The 20,487-nt window shown below is 26.8% G+C and overlaps 1 protein-coding gene and 1 long non-coding RNA gene across 6 annotated transcripts in view; both read right to left on the reverse strand.

The window, feature by feature from the left end:
- Nucleotides 1–1,086, reverse strand: part of LOC101238445 (putative uncharacterized protein DDB_G0291608) — a 47,606-nt gene extending 46,520 nt beyond the window's left edge. For 2 of the 4 annotated variants that reach the window (XM_065791654.1, XM_065791652.1), the window contains exon 1: nucleotides 888–1,083. The gene's annotated coding sequence lies outside the window, so the exon portion shown is untranslated. Of the gene's footprint in view, nucleotides 1–887 lie in introns of all 4 variants that reach the window. The other 2 variants (XM_065791651.1, XM_065791653.1) reach the window with 2 other exon arrangements.
- A 12,235-nt stretch (nucleotides 1,087–13,321) lies between these two features.
- Nucleotides 13,322–14,835, reverse strand: LOC136077094 (uncharacterized). 2 transcript variants are annotated; one of them, XR_010636819.1, is made up of 6 exons: nucleotides 14,796–14,835; nucleotides 14,495–14,518; nucleotides 13,826–14,287; nucleotides 13,601–13,624; nucleotides 13,493–13,516; nucleotides 13,324–13,404 (listed from the first exon to the last, which is right to left on the reverse strand). It is a non-coding gene; the product is annotated as an uncharacterized LOC136077094 (long non-coding RNA). The 2 variants fall into 2 exon arrangements; XR_010636818.1 differs by having other exon boundaries at nucleotides 13,322–13,516.
- Between the last annotated feature and the right edge of the window lie 5,652 nt (nucleotides 14,836–20,487).

The raw sequence follows: 20,487 nt of genomic DNA on the forward strand, positions 1-20,487 counted from the left end.
AAAATCACTAAGGAAGAAAACAGATTTATTTACAGCATATATATTTTCATAAGTAGAACAGTCATGATATTATTGAAAAACTTATATCGATGCAAGGGTATCTATTAACGCAATCAACAATAATATTAGATTTTTATAAAAGATTATTTCTACAAATGTGGGTTCTAAGCAACTAGGTGCATATGTTATCAAATCATCCCTTTGTTTATAGATAAGTTTTTTGATAAGTATAATAAAAGCCTATCCTACCATTAGTAAGAAACTTGATACATCTAAAGTACTAGAAGAATTTATCCAGATAAAAACAACTAATAAATCAATAAGAAGGCAAAAGCAAATATGTTTCAATAACGTTAAGTCGTAAAACTACTCTCTTTTAATTAATGTATTAAGGTCAGTCACATTTATTGTTAGAAACCATCAGTACATATATTAATTGCTAGAAACAATCAGTATAACTTAAAGCATAATATTCCACTATTGCCTAAGTTTTTAACTGTTAGTATTAATTGCTACAGGTAATCATGTATTACCTATAGTAATTTACATCATAATTGTCTCTTGTTCATCAAATCTAATAGCTTAAATTGTTCAGTTTTAATATAAATTCTAATAAATTTAATTATAAATCAATTCTAATAGATAGTTAAGTAAAATAATAAACTATTAAAGAACAAATTAGAAAATAAAAATGTTTACTAAGCTATATTTTATTATCAACACATGCAAACTTTATCAAACATACTACAACAGACATTAGAAGCATTAGAAAATAAACTTAAGAAGAAAAAAAAGTTTAGTCTTAGTAAGATCTATAAATAACTCATGAATTAAAGTGTTGTGTACTTTCTCCTAATTAATATTATTATAATTATTATTGTTGTTACTTTTATTGTTGTTCCCTAAAAATCAAAAGTATTTCAGTATATTTTAATAAAAAATATATTATAAAAATTAAAAGTTTCTATTACCTTCCTCATACAATGCGACACAGTGAATAATAATCCAGTTTTTGTGCAAAATATCAAATCCAAATAGTAGGATATATTAAAATGACTAATGAAAAAGTTTTATGCAAAGCCTAAAATAAGGTATATATTTATTAAATATATATGTAAGTTATTTCAGGATGAAAACAAAAAAATAAAACAAAAAATGATTTTAAAAAATTTAACAAAATCTAGATAAAAAAGTCTAGATTGCACCAGACAAACCCTAAACCCTTAGTCATTGTGTATCCAAACCCCTTAAAGATCGCTATTTCATTGTATTTTATATATTTCATGAATATATATATATATATATATATACATATATATATATATATATATATATATATATATATATATATATATATATATATATATATATATATATATATATATATATATATATATATATATATATATATATATATATATATATATATATATATATAATTAATTAGTAAAAAACACTTATCTAACTTTTTGTTTTTTACTAATTAATTATTGCTCTGTTCTTTAAGAACATTGAGCACTCTATTTGTAAAATACACTAACATAATTTACATATATATATATATATATATATATATATATATATATTTGGAGCACAGATTACCATCTTTTAATACAATTATCTTAAACTGCAGACATGCTTTGCGCAGTTGATGGTTTGTACCTTAGTGACTAATTCTATTCATTCACTTAATCAAATTTTAAAATAATACTATTATTTCAAATACTATGGACCTGGCCCTTAAATTGTATGTCTGTTGCCTGAAATATATCTATAAAAATAATAATAATAATATATATATATATATATATATATATATATATATATATATATATATATATATATATATATATATATATATATATATATATATATATATATGTTCAGATGGACATTGGAAAAAAACAACCTAGATATATAGATACTATAAACTTTGCATGAAAAATCTTTATGTTGAAGCAAATGTTTAGCCCTAGTAAACATTGTTTTCTTTTAAGTATCTTTTATATAAACAAAAAGTATATGAAAGAAATAATAACAGATAGAGTTTTAATAAAATGCATCTACATTGAATTTAAGATTTAGGCAGGATAAGGGTCAGGTTTTTTTATATTTTATCTTAAAATTTTTTTTTTTAATTTGTAATTAGATAAAGAAATATATATGATATTATAAGCAAATATAATAAAGATAAGTAAAATAAATTTCAAAACATATCTTTACTAAACCATTTCATTTGTAAAATAAATCAAATTAAAAAAAATTGAGAAAAAATAATTTCTAAAAAGGTTTTTATATCTTTTTATATACAAAGTGTTATATCTTTGTTAAGAAGTAAAAAGTTAATAAGTTCTAATTTGGAAACTGTTTTGCTTTTAAAAGCTTTAATTTTTTTTTTGTCTTTATTATAAAACAGCTTAACACTAGTTGTTAAATTTGCTATAATATTTTAAACTAATTAACAGAGATAGACAAAAGTATATGTACCAACTTTAAAAACTGATAAATGGATTTTATTTCCATAAAAATAGGCCACTATGATACTTTTCCATAAAAATAGACTGGTAAATTCACATATATTTCATAACTATTTTTTTCTATGCAGAGATCTAAGGTATTTGAAAAAAACGAACAACAGATTAAACTAATAGAAAATGTACTTAAATCTCATATTTGTTGAAAGAGTAAAAACATGAAGTTATTTTATTACAAAATTTAGTAACTTTCGAACGTTGTCTCTGAATACAAACTAGACATGGAAGTTTACTAATGCTCCTGACTGCTTTGGCATTGATTAACGTTGATTAATTGTGCACTGACTAATCCTGATTGATTTTACACAAGGCTCTCTAGAACTATATATGATGACATATCATAGGTTAGTTCATAATATGTGTACATCAGAGCTAAGTAAACAAAGATAAAAACTTTAAACAACAACAACAAAAATATATTTACCAGTAAACATCATACATAGGTTCATTAAATAATATAATATGGTTCACTCTCTGATAGTCTAATAAGGTTCACTCTCTGATAGTCTGGCTAAAACGAGAGAGTGACCAGAGAGGGTACGAAAAAGTTAATACCAGGGTAGTGAAAAGTTAAGTTAAAAACCTCAGTGTTATTTGATTTCTGTAATAAGTTAGGGTATGCATATATTTCAGTATCATTTAGAACATATTTTTATTAACAAACTACATTAGAAATTAAACACGCTTGGTTAATATTGTGTAAAAGTGGCGGTAAATGTAAAATTTACACAATTTGCCTTTCTTTTGCTCTCATAAGTTGTGGTCCTTGCCCTCACGGACTGCGTGGGAGTCACTCGGAATCGGGCCAAACCTTTTACAAACTGTTTTTCGGATTATCTTTAATTCAAATTAATTAATTATCCATTTTAGAGAAATCGGTTATTTTTGTGATTTTTGATAACGTCGGGCAGGTTGATCACTCTTGAACGTATGTACCTAAAATTTCAAGGTAAAAAAGATTTTATTTGCTCCTCAATTTTTAACACTTTTATAACAATTCCGTGCAATCGCAAAAAATTGCAAAGCTTCAATACTCTAAGTTAAGTATTCTTGTATTTTCTTTCAAGGTTCTAGAGACTTTCAATCTTTAACAGTAAATCATTAATTAAGGCAATTCAAGCTTTCTAAGCTCTGGAGAACACTCTGACCCTCTAATTATCTAATCAGTCTTTGGTCTATTATTAGCCAGGTCTTTAAGTCTTTAATTTAAAAACTTCTATATCTCATCTTGAGTCTAACATCTTTCTCTCTTGTAATCAATACGAATTCTCTCATTCTACAGCAAAAAAATACAATATTATCAATGAAAATGAAGGGAAAGAACCAGATGAGTGGCTTTTTCACTTCATTTCCATTCCTATGCCTAATTATTTTGCGCTTCCATGTTTAAAATTGTTTTGGATAAGCTAATTCTATCTAAGGTTGGTGAAGATACCCGAACTTACCCTGCCTTACCAATAAAAATATATATATATAATATTTTGTTTAAAAAACTATGGACACAGACATATATTCACAGGAATCAAGTCATTTGATTACTTCAAGTACTCCAACCACTATAAACACTTTTAAAAATGTTTTATCTTAATCTTAACGGTTCTCTGCGACAAAATATTGACTATATCATCCATTAAGATAATTAAATTTTTCAGTTTATATTTGAAAATGGGAAAAATAGAATGCATGTCGAAGTTGGACAAAACAATTTTATTCCAAAGATAAGGTGCACGATATGCAATACAAAACTGATTAAACTTTGTTCGACAAAAGGGCTCATATATAAAATTATCGTTTCTAAGTGTATATTTATTTATTGGTTTCAAACAAAAGAGATCTTTGAAAACGGGCAAAGGTATGACATTTTTGCACATATACATAAAGTATAAAACATGAAGCGCATAAATATTGAGAACTTTCATTTCAATAAGAATGTTTTGCAATAAGTGTATCGATTAGCAAAATTTATAAAACGGATCGCATGTTTCTAATATAGGCGATAAAGGCATTTTAACTTATTTATTTCAGTGCTTCCCCATGCATCATTAGCATAATTTAAATAACTATGAATTAATGAGTAATAAAGTTGAGTTAGACTTTTTTTGCATAAATATATTCTGGTTTTATATAAAACTCCAATATCTTTAGAAATTTTTGTACCAATATAGTCGGTATGTGTTTTCCATGTTATGTTTTAATCAAGAAAAACACCTAAGAACTTGGTTACATTATGTCTTTTTATTTCATTTTCATCAATAAAAATTTAAGCAAACCTCGGGGTAAATACGGTTTTTTTGAGACTGGGTGGAAAAGAACCCAATTTGTTTTTTTAATGTTAAAATTTAGTTTGTTGCATTTGAACCATTTGTATATACTTTTAAGTTCATCATTCATAGTATAGAAGAGTTTCTTAATGTTATTATCGGAAAAGAATAAGTTAATGTCATCTACAAACACGATACTCATTAACTACGAGGTAGAATAAGTTTCTAAATATTTCGACATGAAATATTTAGAAACTTATTTCGATGATCATTATTGCTGAAAACAAATTATTTACGGTTGGATAGATAACTTTTAAACCATTTTATAACTTCTCAATTTTTTCGATATTATTTTAGCTTGTGTAGTAAAGTTTCAGGATCAACAGAATCGAATGCTTTCGAAAGGTCAATGAAAACACCTAATGTATATTAGACTTTTCAAAAGTGTGTATGTATATAGACTTTTCAATAGTAATATATATAGACAATGGTAATGTATATAGTAACGTATAATAGTAATGTATATAGTAATGTATAAAGACCATAGTAGTAACTTCAACAGTGATGTATATAGCAATGTATATAGACAATAGTAATGTATATAGACTTTTTAAATGAATTAGAGATTTCACGTACAAATTGGATAACTGCATGTTCTGTGGAGTTATTTCTTTTAAAGCCGAATTGATAGTTGTATAAAGTATTATTAGAATGATGATAATTGTGTAATCTATCGTACATAATACGTTCTAGTATTTTTGAAAATGTGAAGAAGACGGAGATAGGGCGATAATTACTGATATTTGTTTGATCACCTTTTTTTAAAATTGGAGTCATTTTTAGTTGTTCAGGAAAAACTTCTTGGCGTATAAATGCTCTTTAGACTTTAAACAGGATATCTTTTAAGTACTCAAAGCATTCTATGACTATATTACCGTTTAAGTCATCTACTCTGGTTAATTTATTTTTTTTAAAGAGTTTTAAAAGCTTTTTCAAACTCTTGAAAAGATAGTTCAGAAGATAATTCGTTGAAACTAGTGCAATTATCCACCTGTACTAAAAAATCTCTAAATGTAGGATTTGTATAAGGAATTTTATTTGCTAGTTTGGGACCGATGTCAACAAAGAGCTTATTAAATTCATGAGCTATAGCTCTTGATTCGCATATATGTTTATTATCAACTATATTTGTTTGAGGGAGGGAACTTGAGCATCTTTTTTGTCTGCCATTAATTTCATTTATTATTTGCGAAGCGCGTTTTGAGTTATTTTTAAATTTATCTATGAGTTTTGAGAAGTAATTTTTTTTTCAAGGTTTTACGAACTTTTTCCAATAGGTATTTGTATTCTTTATATATTTTTTCATTTGCAGATGATTTTGTTTTAATATATTTTATATAAAGCTTCTGTTTTATTTTTGATGATTTTTTAAATCCCCTGGTCACCCATGGGTTGTTTATATTTTTTGGATTAATATATTTTTACAATGATAGGAAAATTAGCGTCATACACGGAATAAAATGTTTTAAAAAAATTATCGTAAATTTTATCTGCATTATCATTAAAGTTAATATGCTTCCAGTGTAGGAGTGATAATTGGTTTTTAAATTGTTTTATATTGGTTTCGTTAAAAGTGCGTATTTTAATTTTATTTGATTTGGCTATATTTTCAGAGTTTGATTTAAGCAACAATAATATTGGAAAATGATCAGATATATCCGATTTTAGGATACCTGTTTGGATATCATTGTCGGATATATCTGTTGTTATGATATATCAATCAAAGACGCTGTTACCCTTGTTGGAAGATTAATCAAGGGGATTGTTCCAGTTTCGAAAAAAGAGTCGTAAAAGTTTTTAATTTTATCATCTTCACTGTATAGAAAACAATTCATATTTAAGTCCCTAATAATGAAAATCTTTTTCTTTTCTTTAATACCTTTTTAAAAATACTTTGTTGAAAAAAAAAATGCTCAAATTCTCACTCACGCCGTCAGGTAGTAAATAAAAACAGCCTAATAATGTGTTTTTTGATTTATTGTTCATAATTTCAATAGTTAAAATTTCTTTATCGCCATCAGATACACTTAAATCATTTCAAACATAATAAACAAAGTTTTTATTTGCATATATAAGAACTCCTCCGCCGCGTTTATTTACTTGCCTTTGGATCTTCCTTCCGCCTAGGGTTGGGAATACCGGGATCCTGGGATCCCGAAATCCCGGGATTCCCCGGTTTTTAACAATCCCGAAATCCCGGGATCAAGCATTTAATCCCGGGATTTTTTTTGAAATCGTTTTCGGTTGAAATTAAATTATTTTTTTCGTTCGATTGCATTAAAATTCGAACTTAACAATTTCGAAATTCTTGCAGTTATGTTTTTGAATAATTGGATTAAAGTTGTTATAACAATTGAAATTGGATTGCAATTACATTCTTAAAAATTTTTGGTGCTTAGTCGCATTTATTCAAGTTTTTGACAATTTTTATCTCGAATAGACGTTATCGGTTTGTGACTATTTTAAAGTACAAGTTTTAATAAAAAATAAAATTGCTGGTTTTTTGAACAGTAAATTTTCTAAAATTATAATGGCTTCGTACATGGAATTTGACAAAAAAAGTAATTCTGCTGTTTGGAAACATTTTTTAAGAGAAGAAAAAGGGCAAACAGCAATGTGTAAGTCATAATTGGCATCGAGGAAACGAATTTGATGTTACTGAGGTAAATTGTGGTCCAGTGATCAAAAAGATACGAAAAGTAATAGTAATGTTCAGACGATCACCAAAAAAAAACGATATCTTGCAGAAGTATGTTGCGGCTGAATTTGGGAAACAAATAGCTCTAATTAAAGACTGCAAGACAAGATAGAATAGTCTTTTGTCAATGCTTCAACGCGTCTATTTATTAAAAAATTGTATACAAAAGGCATTAATAGACATAAGTCTACCGGAAGGTGAATCTTTGGCTTTATCTAATATTGAGCTTAAAACTGTATCTGCTATCATTAATGCGCTACTTCCAGTAAAAGCAACAGTTGAGGCCCTTTGCCGTCGGGATGCTAATTTGTTTACAGCCGATGTTGCCATAACTTTTGTTAAAAAAACTTAAAGATGCTAACAACGTTATAAGTCAAAAGTTGCATTCATCTCTCGTTCTTCGAATGCAACAAAGGCGTACCGATGCAAGTGGGATCTTTCAGTATCTGCACAATGGTAGAACCAACATTCAGTCCGAATCTGAAATAGAGCTAGTAACAGTTCCGACTTCAATAAAATGTCGCAGATTAATAGTTGAGTTACTTGAAAGACTAGACGCTACAAATCCAGCTACATCATTAACAGCTAATGAGTCTGAATCAGAAGTTGAACTTTCTGTTTCAAATGAGGCAATACTTGAAATTGTTTCTGATTCTTCTGACTCTTCATCTGAATCTATTTCTTTTGCTCTTAAAAACATCAAAAGAATCACAGACGAACTTAATAAAGCTATAAAAAAAAACACATTTGCCCAGCATACCATCTCGATGTGAGACGTTATCGATGAAAATTCAAAAGGAAATGGTGTTGTTTGAAAATGGAGGAACACGTGGTGATTTTTTGCAAAGAGCGTATGATTTTTTAATGACTATTAAGCCTACCAGTGTGGAATCAGAACGTGCTTTTTCTGCGGCCGGACTTTTTGCAACAAATATAAGAAGTTGTCTGGGGGATGAAACTTTGGATGTGCTCTGCTTCCTCAAAACGTATTTTAAGAATAATCAAAAATAATTGCATACGTATATTATATCTACAAAAACACCGTCTTTATAATTTAATAATTAAGTATGTATAATATTAATAAACCAAAGAACTTCCTTGAAATTTGTAAGTTTTTTCTAAACATACTTTAAATGTCTTATTAATTTCCTTAGAATTTTTCTAAAATAATATGTTAAAATCTTTCAAAAACAGGTATTTCAAAATCCCGGGATCCCGGGAATAGGTAAATGTAATCCCGAAATCCCGGGATTTTAAATATAGCACGGGATTACAAATCCTACTTCCGCCTTCGCGGTCTTCATAGAGTTTCCGTATTCTTTATTGATATATTCATTTGTATTTTTTTTCTTTTATATATTGTATAAAGATAAATAATAAATGTAAAAAGAACAACAAAAAAAAAGTGTCCTAACCAGTCATACGACAACATCAATAATATGTCTGGAATCTATTCAGCAGCTAAAAAACATCGGAGTTGCTCTCGACTTTCTTCACGAAATCGATAAATTTTTTTTACAGCAACTCATCGATGAGAACTCTTAAAGTCTTAAAATGTTAAAGACAAGAGTCTTTCAAGAGCCTTTGATAGTGTATACTTGTTAATAACTATTTTCTTTTCAGGCCGCTCTTCATCTGTTTTTATTTAATTTTTTATTTTTATTTTTATACGGAATATTTTGGCATTGTTTTTAGAATTGAATATTAGAATATTTGGGCTGGTTTATTTAATGATGCTCTCTCTCTCTTCTAGAAAAAGTTTAAAAACGTATTGTATACGTAACTTAACCTGCTCAAGCTGCCAAGCTTAAGCCTCTGTCTCATTGTTGTAAGGTTACGTTTTTTTCTACTTTTCTACAAATACTATTATGATCGCTACTTAAACGAACTACCGTCTCATTGTTATATTGTCTCGCCATTAAACAATATTGCAACATTATATTGTATCCGTCTCTTCATGTTACAAAAAACTTTTATTCATGCTTTTTATTCTACTTTTTTCTACAACTTTTTTTTACTTATCTTTTTTCGAACACCAACGCTTTGGAATTCTCTCCCGTCTTCATATTTTCCCGAGTCATATAGGTTTTAGGTCTTTTGTAAACCTTTAGACAATTTGGCAATTATTAGGTCTTTGTCACTTTGTAACTTTGTCAATTTTTCGCTCTTCTGTCAGTTTTTTTCTTGCTCTTTAACCATATTCTTTCTTTCCTGAAATCTCCTAACTTTAATAGTGTTTTTTTGGGAATAATATATTTTCGCAAAACTGCAACGAAAATACTATTTTATATTTAAAAAATATTTTTAGTATTTCTAATTTATGTAAAACATTTGCTATAGACTGGCGGCCTTAATATATAAAAACGTTTTGGAGTTAATATTTGTGGTACAGTCGTGAGATCTAAAAAATACCAACGTAAATGAGCATTTTAGGTTGTGAGGATTCTTAAATAAAAATTTATCAGTTTAAATACGTTTTTTGAAGACTTATCGAGCTTCAGAAAACCATCAAAACGATCTATTTTTCGATTACTTGTATTTACTATAAAAAAAATAATATTTTTTTCCCATAATGTAATTGGATTTTTAATTTCTAATGGTTTAAAGACGAAAAAAAAAAAAAAAAAAGTTAAAGCATTAACGAAAGTATCGCATTAACGTGTTGTTGTAAAAAATATCGACTTTATCGATTTACAATTTGGTTCTCTTAAAAAAAAGCGTTTTTAAACATTTCTAAATGTTAAGTTTAAAAACTATTGATTAGAAGAACTTGATTTATTTCAAATACTTCTAATAAGCCTTTCTTCGTATTTGTCATAATCATTAGTACCATCATTGCAAACATCGTCATCAGCATCAGCATCAATGTTTTTTAGCTTTGTTCAGTTACATAGATCTGAACACTTTAAAGTCAATTTTATGTACGAGCAGCGTTTAGTTTCATAACCATTAGTATAATTACACTTTACAAAGTTCAGTACACTTTCAAGCGCTAGTCAGGATTGGCGCAAGATTCATAAACTATTCGACGATTCCTGCTTTACTAATTAACCTAAATTACACATAGGTACATTAAGCTTTTTTTGAACTGTACCTTGAGTCACTTTCTGAAAATTAGGTTCAAATCCATGATAAATTTACATTTAATTTAATCTTAGATTGTTTTCAATAAATATTTCTAGTAATACTTCATTGCAACACTTGAATATATAACAAAATTGACTAATAGTTCTGCGCAAAATTACCAAATAAGTGAATGCATAAAATGGAAGTCCCAAAACAACTATGGGTTTTGAGATGCTGAGACATAGTACAAAATTAACTTCAGAAACATACAATAATATAAAATATACAAAATAACGCTGTCTCTGCGCATGCGTGACGCTTGCGTAGAACTGACTGTCTCCTTAATTAACCATCTACTAGTAATAATAAGTAGAGCAACATGTAATAAAATATAACATGCGCCTAAAATATCACATCCCCCATAGAAAAACCGAAATCGAGAATGCGTTTTCAAGTTGTTGCACTTAGAAGTGTATCTAGTACGTCCGAAATATTTATGTACAAAAACAATAAATTTAAAACGCAACGATCAAGATTCATAAAACGGTTTGTAAATAATATGCTATAAATGAAGTCAGCATTAAATGGTAATATATTTTAAATTCATACTTATAAAATTTTGATCTTAATATATTGCGTGACAATGATTATATAGATTACACATGAGGGATGTGATTTTTAGATATCAAATACAAATACTTCGCAGTATTTTAAATGTTACATAGGAAGATGAATTTTTCTAGAAGCCTGGATAAGGGGGATGTGGTATTTTACGAAGGAATTTCAGCTTCTTTTTGTGATATATATATATATATATATATATATATATATATATATATATATATATATATATATATATATATATATAAATTATTCATAGGGTATGTGATATTTTAGATACCAAATACAAGAACTTTGCAGTATATTAAATATTACATAGGGGGATGTAATATTCTAGAAGCCTGAATAAGGGGGATGTTATATTTTACGTAGGAATTTCAGCTTCTTATTGTGATATATATATATATATATATATATATATATATATATATATATATATATATATATATATATATATATATATATATATATATATATATATATATATAGATTACACATAAGTAGGTACGTGGACTGATTTTTTTAAATTATTCAAATACTAGAATGTTATATATCATTAGAAAGCTCTCAAATACAATATTTCAAAGGTGAAAAAATTACGAAAATCGGACAATTCTATAAAAAGTTATGACGTTTTTAGTAGCAAATTTTCGATATATGGATTTCTTGATAAAACTGTGGTCAAAAAAATTTTTTTTTTTACATAAATTGTTATAACATTGTCAATTCTTATTTAAAAATCTATAACTTGATATCAAAAGATAGGTGTAAAAATGGGCTTTAATTTTAAATATTTTTCTAGGTAAATGGCGCATCAAGGGATCCAGAGGGGGTGCTAATCCACCACCGACACCTCACAAAAAACACTTTTTCTCCATTAAAGAGTATTTTTTTTATGAAATTGATAATATTTATGAATAAGATTTTGGTATTATTTTATTCTACATCACTATAGAGTATTACAGGTCTATCATAAAGTTGGGTGTTAGGTTGTGGGCAAGGTTTAACACACCCTATCAAAATTTCATTCTTTAAAATATTGTAATATTTACTAAAATGAGTAAATTATAAAAAATTAATATAACATTTTAATACTTTGAAAAATAGTAACTAGTGGTGTATAAAATTACCTTTTAGGGGGAGGGGGCGGCATACGCCCCCTCCCCCTAAAAGGTAATTTTATGCCCCTGCTGCCCTAAACCTGAAAAAAAAAATTAATAACAAATTCACAAAAAATGTTAAAATGCTTTCTTAAACAGAGAGAAATAAGAATAAAAAACTAATTTACCACATTACAAGATGAGTTTGAATATCCATTTTGTCCTTTAAAGGGACCGATTACCCACTCCAACCTTAACAAAAAACACACAAAAACAATAAGTATTTTGAAATAAAAAATGTAATTAAGTTTTGTCTTGGCTTTTAGTGAATGATTTAATTTTTCAATTCCATTAATGAATAAAATTAAATCATTTTTAACAATAGACACCACGTGAAGGTAAGCCTATCAAAAAAATTTGCAAGCCATAAAACTTGCTGTACCATATTTGCAAGCTACAAAACTTGCGGTACTCATTTTGCAAGCCATAAAACTTGTTGTACCATATTTGCAGGCTACAAAACTTGCGGTACTCATTTTGCAAGCCATAAAACATTTCGCCTAGGTCGACCTCTTCTGCCACGACCACTTGCAGTACCTCTGCTGCTGTCCCCAGCACTCCTGTTTGGGGGATAAAAGGACCATCTAAAAAGAGGGTCATCTTTGCCCCCAAACTGGATCCAACGCAAATATGATCTGTTGCTGGTGGGTCCAGGATGCTGGGTCCTGTAAACCCTGTAGGCTATGTAAGCTTTAAAAGCAAATAAATAATAATTATATTAGTAACAAATGGCATTATGTAACACTTAATAAAAATTTTTTACTTGTTAAAGTTTATCTAAATATAAAAAATTATTGACTAATAAATCACTGATAGGAAAACAAATTTTTAATAAGAGTAAAAATTTCAATACTGCTAGTGATTTTCCTTTTATGAGAATTCAAATGAAAACACAATATAAATGTATTAAACAGAGTATATTAATAGGAATAATAAAAATTTGATAACCATTCAGATACATTTTTAATACATAAATTTACCAGCAGAAGGTTGAGCAGGTGGAACTAAAGGTAGAAAAAGTTGTCATTTAAAGATATTGCAATTGCTAAGAAATGCGCACACATATTAAAAAGTAATAGTTTTTAGACATACCAGTCGTTGCAGATGAACATGAAACTAAGGTTAAAAAGTTGTAATAAGAAAAATTGTAATTGATGAAAAATGCATACACAATTAGAAGGTAAAATTTTTAAAACTTACCAATCGTAGAAGATGAACACGGTCCTAAGGTTAAAAAGTTGTAATATAAAATTAATATAGCAAATAATGAATAATGGACACGCATATTAACAAGTAATATTATTTAGACATACCACTTGATGCAGAGGACGATGAAACAGAGGTAAAAAAAGTTTTAAAAAAGAAAATTATAGCAATTGATAAAAAAAAGCATACACAAATAGAAAGTAAAAATTTTAAACTTACCAATCGTACCAGATGAAGATGGTCCTAAGGTTAAAAAGTTGTAATAAAAAATTAATATAGCAAATGATGAAAAATGGATACACATATGAAAAAGTAATATTATTTAGACATACCACATGATGCAGACGACAATAAAACTAAGGTAAAAAAATTGTAATAAAAAACAAATATTGGAATTGATGAAAAATACATATACATATTAGAAAGTAAAGTATTTAAAATATACCAATTGTAGCAGATGAGGATGTTCCTGAGGTTAAAAAGTTTTAATAGAAAATAAATATTGCATTTGTTGAGAAATGCAGACACATATTAAAAAGTAATAGTTTTTAAACTTACCACTTGTTGCAGTTAAAGTTAGAACTAAGGTTAAAAGATTGTTATAAAAAATAAATGTTGCATTTGATAAGGAATGCATAACAGGTTTTTAGAACTTACCAACTGTACCAGATGAAGATGGTTCTAAAGTTAAAAAAGGAGTAAGACACCGCAAAAAAAAATAAGTTTAGCATTAAATATATTCACAGAATAAAAATTCCTGGTTTTCAAAATTACTAACTATAGCAAGTGATGAAAGGAGAGTTAAACAAAATATGAGTTAAACCTAGACACACGTGTTTAAACTTTTGTTACAATGATTCATAACAAAGTTATAATATACAAACTTACCAATGGTAGACCTTGTCGATTCAACTAAAGGTAACAAAAAAATTGTACGATAAAAAATAACACCTTGTAATTGCCAAAAGTAAGTTCAAAAAATAACAACTAAAAAATTAAAATATAAAGATTATATGTATATAAACAAGAAGCTAACATTAAGAATGGGTATATACTTATGTAAACAATAAACATATATAAACTAGTATACATCAAGAAAAAGGTATAGACAATAATAATTATATCTTATATTTAAAAAAACTTTAGAAACATTAAGTTAATGCAAAAATGTTATGGGAACTATATTTACGAAATCTCAAAAAATCTATAATGATAGTGCTAGGATCTTAACAAGAAGCAAATATTAGACATGTTTGTATAATTATTTAAATAATATTTATAGGAAGAAGTAGTATACAACAGGAAAATAATAAAAGAAGATGAGTGTAATTTTTATACCATTTTTAAACTAAACACCAAAAAATATGTCTGTTAAGAATAAATCAATATGAATTTGATTTGTAGACTTCTATAGAAATTAAAAGAAAAGAAGCAAATTATACAAATCATAAAATAATTTATTTTTAACAAAGTATTTGTTAATATACAAATAAGTATTATTAATACTTATTTGTGTATTAACAAATTTTTATACTTATATGATGTTTTAATGAACCTGTGAAATGATACTTTAATCTATCAATAAAATCAAAACAGTTTTAATTTAATAGTATTAGATTAAAACTGTATTATTAAAAATGTATTACTAAAAATGTATTAGTAATACATTAATCTTTTTATACTTAAGATTATCTTACTATTAGTAAGATAATCTTAAGTATCTTAGTAATACTAAGTATCTTAGTAATACTAAGTATCTTAGTAATACTAAGATAAACAAAAAGAGTAAGGTTTTTACATTTATGTTTTTGTTTTAAAAATAGTTAGCAATAATATAATTATAAAAAAAAATTTGCTTACTATCTGTTAGAGAATCTATATATTTTTGTCTTTTTTTACCATTTTATCTGTTTTTACCATTTTATCTGTTTTTCTGTTATCTGTTATCTAATAATAAAAATAATGCAGAAAAAAAATTGTTTTTCTAAGAACTGCCCCCCTATCCGTCCCCGTATTTATATAGTTCGCTGTTACCGAATAAAAATTCATTAAAACAGAAATTAGGTACCAAAAGTGCTGCACTTAGTTATATATCTGCTCCCATTTTTTTTTTGCTGAAATTTGGCAGGTAAAAAGAAAATACATGTAGAAAGTAGAATAAATAATAAAAAAAGCGGGCTCAACATTTCTTTGATACAAAATTAATGTGAGAACATCGACTAAATTTTTATAGAAAATTGTCAGCAAAAAAATTCATAAAAAAGTTAGGCAACCATACTTAAAAATAATATAAGAATCAAGCTTGACCTTTCTTCTTTCAAAAAATATCCTATGTTTATATGTGTTTCTAAAAAGAAACACCTCAAAAAAACGTTTGCCTAAGGCTACCTAAAAAAAGTAGTATTTGTAGAATAACACATAGTAAACTATCTGCTCCCTTTTTTTTTTCTTTGAAAATTGGCATGTGCTTAGAAAATGCATGTAGAAAGTTAAATCAATAATAAAAAAAGCGGGCTCAACATTTCTTCTACTATAAATTAATGTGAGAACATATACTATATTTTCAGGACCATAACAAACCATGAAAAATTAGTAACCATACATTAAAAGCCACATAAAAATCAAGATTAACCCTTCTTCTTTCAGAAAAATATCTAGGTTTATATATGTTTCTAAAAAGAAACACCACAAAAAAACGTTTGTCTGACGCTACCTTAAAAAAAGTGAAAAAAACGTGGAACAAAATCTTAGCACAAAAATCGGCTCCGTAAAACGCGATTTCCGCGTACCTACACATAAGGGATGTGATATTTTAGATACCACATGTAATATTCTAGAAGCCTGAATAAGGGGGATGTTATATTTTACGTAGGAATTTCAGCTTCTTATTGTGATATATATATATATATATATATATATATATATATATATATATATATATATATATATATATATATATATATATATATATATATATATATATATATAGATTACACATAAGGGATGTGATATTTTAGATACCAAATACTAATACTTTGCAATATTTTAAATATTAATAGGAAGATGAATTATTCTAGAAGCCGGTATAAGGGGGATGTGATATTTTGAGAAGGAATTTCAGCTTCTTATTGTGATATATATATATATATATATATATATATATATATATATATATATATATATATATATATATATATATAATATATATATATATATATATATAGATTACACATGGTGGATGTGGTATTATAGATACCAAATACTAATACTTTGCAGTGTATAAATGTTACATAGTGGTATGTATTATTTTGGAAGCCTGAGTAAGGGGGATGTGATATTTTACAAAGGAATTTCAGTTTCGTATTGCGATATATATATAGATTACACATGGGGGATGTGATATTTTAGATACCAAATACTAATACTTTGCAGTTTTTAAATGTTACATAGGGGGTTCTATTTCGCACACTATTTTATAAGCAAATTCTTTTTTTTAACTGATATTTAACTTTTTGAACTCTAATGTAATTTGTAATACAATTTCATTGAATGAAAATTTGTTTTTTATTTACTTCAATGTCTAAAGTCAATTATAATATTTTACTTATTTTGCCTTTTGGTAATTTGCAAAATTAATTGTGATTTCTTCTTTTCTTTTTAAACTTCTAGCAGTGTTTCGCGGAGAATCTAAATAAATTATATTAGTTTATTTATTATGTTATAAAATATATTTATTAAAGTTATAAATATCAACCATTCTATTTGTTAATTTTTTACAAGTTTTATTATGTTATAAATGTTATATTATTTATTATTAATTTTACTTTTTAGTAATAAGTTTGTTCATAACAAAATGAAGTTTTATTTTTAAAAACAATGCATCCTATATGTTACCATCGATTTGGGATGCAAAAATCACATTTTATCTAAAAATAAATATTTAAGGTTAAATCATTTTTCCATTTGAAAATAATATTGAAAAGTAATTGAAATATTTCTTAATACCCATTTATCTTTTTTTTTTGATTTTTTCTAGTTTTTGGATCAGCTTCACTTCTGCTAATACGACACAAGCTATTCTGCCAACATTTTTGACCTATTGATTTAGCTTTATCAATTTTTTTTTGTTTCTTTTTAAATGTAATTTTATATGAAAGTAATATAAATATTTCCAACACTATAAACAACCTTACTAACCTCCTTTATCTAATAGTAGCTGCACCACTTTTTTCCTATATGCATTCACTGCTTCAATTGGAAAGGTGGTGAATAAAAGTTTGTGAATACCTCATGCCGTCTTCGTATTAAATCAGTATTATTTGGCAACTCGTCCAGTGAGAGCAGCCCAGCTGGTGACAATACTTTGATTCGAACAACTTCATCACTGAGACATTCGTTTAAAGTGTCTTGTAATGAATTATCATATATCTTGTAGCCACCTAAATCTGGATATATACCCATATTGGCTTTTACAGGGTTTACAATACGGAGATATTGTATTATTAACCTATTAATAAAATGTAATAATAATTAATTATTAAAGTATACATTCATAAAATAAAAGAATGACAGTATTACATTTACAGAAGATAACATAATGTTATAACTTTTTAGACCTTCTATTTTTCACCGGGTAGGGATAATGTTTAAAATTGATTTTATTTAAGTAAGTTTACATAGAAATCTTTAGTTTACTAGTGCGCCACTGAATAATATATACCTTTCACTATCTTCAACTATGCAGCTTTTTTTTGTATATAATATCTCTAGAAAATTGCACATAAATTAAAATAAAAAGCCAACATTTGAAGAAAATATTTGAAGAAAATTTGTTAATACATACCTTCACTATCTTCAACTACAGAGCTTTTTATTGGTTCCTCTGCCTTATTTGTCTCGTCTATAAAATTGAACATAAATATAAAATGATAGGCTAACAAATATAAATGAAACTGTAATTATTTAATACATACCTTGAAGTCTTTAACTACGAAGCTTTTTATTGAATCTGCCTCCTCTACAAAACAAACCATACATTAAATAAAACTTTAACACTTATAAATGAAAAGGTAGTTTTTATTACATACCTTCACTATCTTCAACTAGAAAGCTTTTTATTGTCTCCTCTGCCTTATTTGCCTCTAAAAAAAATTGGATAGAAATTAAAATAAAAAGGTAACAAATATAAATGCAAAGGTAATTTTTTAAGACACACCTTCACTATCTTTAACTACAAAGCTTTTAAGTATCTGCTCTGCCTTATTTGCTTCTAGAAAATTGAACAAAAAATAAAATATGAAAAAAAAATGCTTAAGCAGACCCAAAATTAAAACATAAAAAGAAAATCTGTTGTTACTATTTTATTTACATTTTTGCATTTACATTTGTTATTTATTTATTTACACCCTTTATGCTTTCCACCAATAAATGGTTTTTTTTTCGATTTCTATTTCATTTTTTGTTGTCATTGTTTTTAAAGTAGAGGGTACAAAAGTCTTTCAAATTAGAAAAAATTGGTTGTCTAGCAATAATATTCATGAAACTCCTTAACTTTCTTTTTAAAAGTTAAAAAAAGTAGTTATTGGAAAACTTTGAGAAATTTCTTAACATAGGCTCTTTTGTGGGTTCCTTTTATAATAACTTTATTACTACTCAGTTTGTAATTTCCACATTTTGTAATATGGCTTACTTCATAAGGTCCTTTAAACCGTGGCTTAAAAGCTGCTCCTTTGCTTCTGCTCTCTCTAATATCAAGTAACAAAACTTTGTCCCCAATTTTAATGCATTCTTCTTTAGATTTAATATTTTTTGAAACTCTTTTATCGTAATATTTTTTTTGTTTCTTTTGAGCTTCTGTAATGTTCTAAAATTTATAGCTATAGTAATTAGAAAAAAATAAAAGATAAAAGATCTTAAAAGTTAAAGTTAAGTGGTATAAGTAATTACTTTAGTGACCAAATTGGTTAAGTTTTCAATATGAATTTTATTTTTTTCGACTTCAGCTTTAACTTCATCTTCATTTGCGCGGAAAATACCGACCTCCTAAATAACAAAGCATACTGGTATTGGTATAGTGAATTATGAGTGTAAAGTAAATATAATTGCTTAAAATGATATCCAAATTTACTTACTTCTTTGAACTCACTTCTGCAAACAGGTGAACGACCACCAAACATCAACTCAAAAGGTGACACTTTTGTAGACGTTTGTCTTTCAATTCGTAATGGATATAAAACTATATCTAGAAACTCATCCCAGTTTGACTGGTTTTCTTCGACAAGTTTTCTGATTTTTCTAATTAACGTAATTTCAAAATAATGATGTTATTATCATTATTTTATTGCGAACTTAAACAATAATAAAATAATGCACACCTTTTTATACTTTTATTTCTATTTTCATCTTGTCCATTTGTTTGAGGGTGATAAACAGCAGTTCTTCGTCGTTCGACACCCATCATCTCCTGAAGTATCTGTTACGTATTGATGTTTTAGTAAATGGTCCGGCAAAGTCTAAACCAATAATTTCCCATACTCTTGTGGTCTAAACAAGATATTTCAACATAATGCAACATAAGAAAGTAAACATAATACATTATACATTCGTATAATATACTAAATTAAAGATTCCAAATTCTAGAAAGATATTTAAAAACACTTTATTAAGTTACCTTTATGGAATGTAAAGGTTCGGATGCGGAAAGCAGTTGACCCGATGTTTGACATCGAATGCATTGTTTTATCTATTAAAAGAGTTATTTTTTTATTCCTTTTTTAACCTTTTATCTTATTTTCCCGAGGCCGATGGTTGTGGTTTTGCAACTCTACTATGATAATAAAACAAAAATAACGCAATTAAATAAATTTAAAAGCAAAATACTT

Source organism: Hydra vulgaris, chromosome 02, assembly GCF_038396675.1.
Source record: "Hydra vulgaris chromosome 02, alternate assembly HydraT2T_AEP".
Classification (NCBI taxonomy): Eukaryota; Metazoa; Cnidaria; class Hydrozoa; order Anthoathecata; family Hydridae; genus Hydra; species Hydra vulgaris.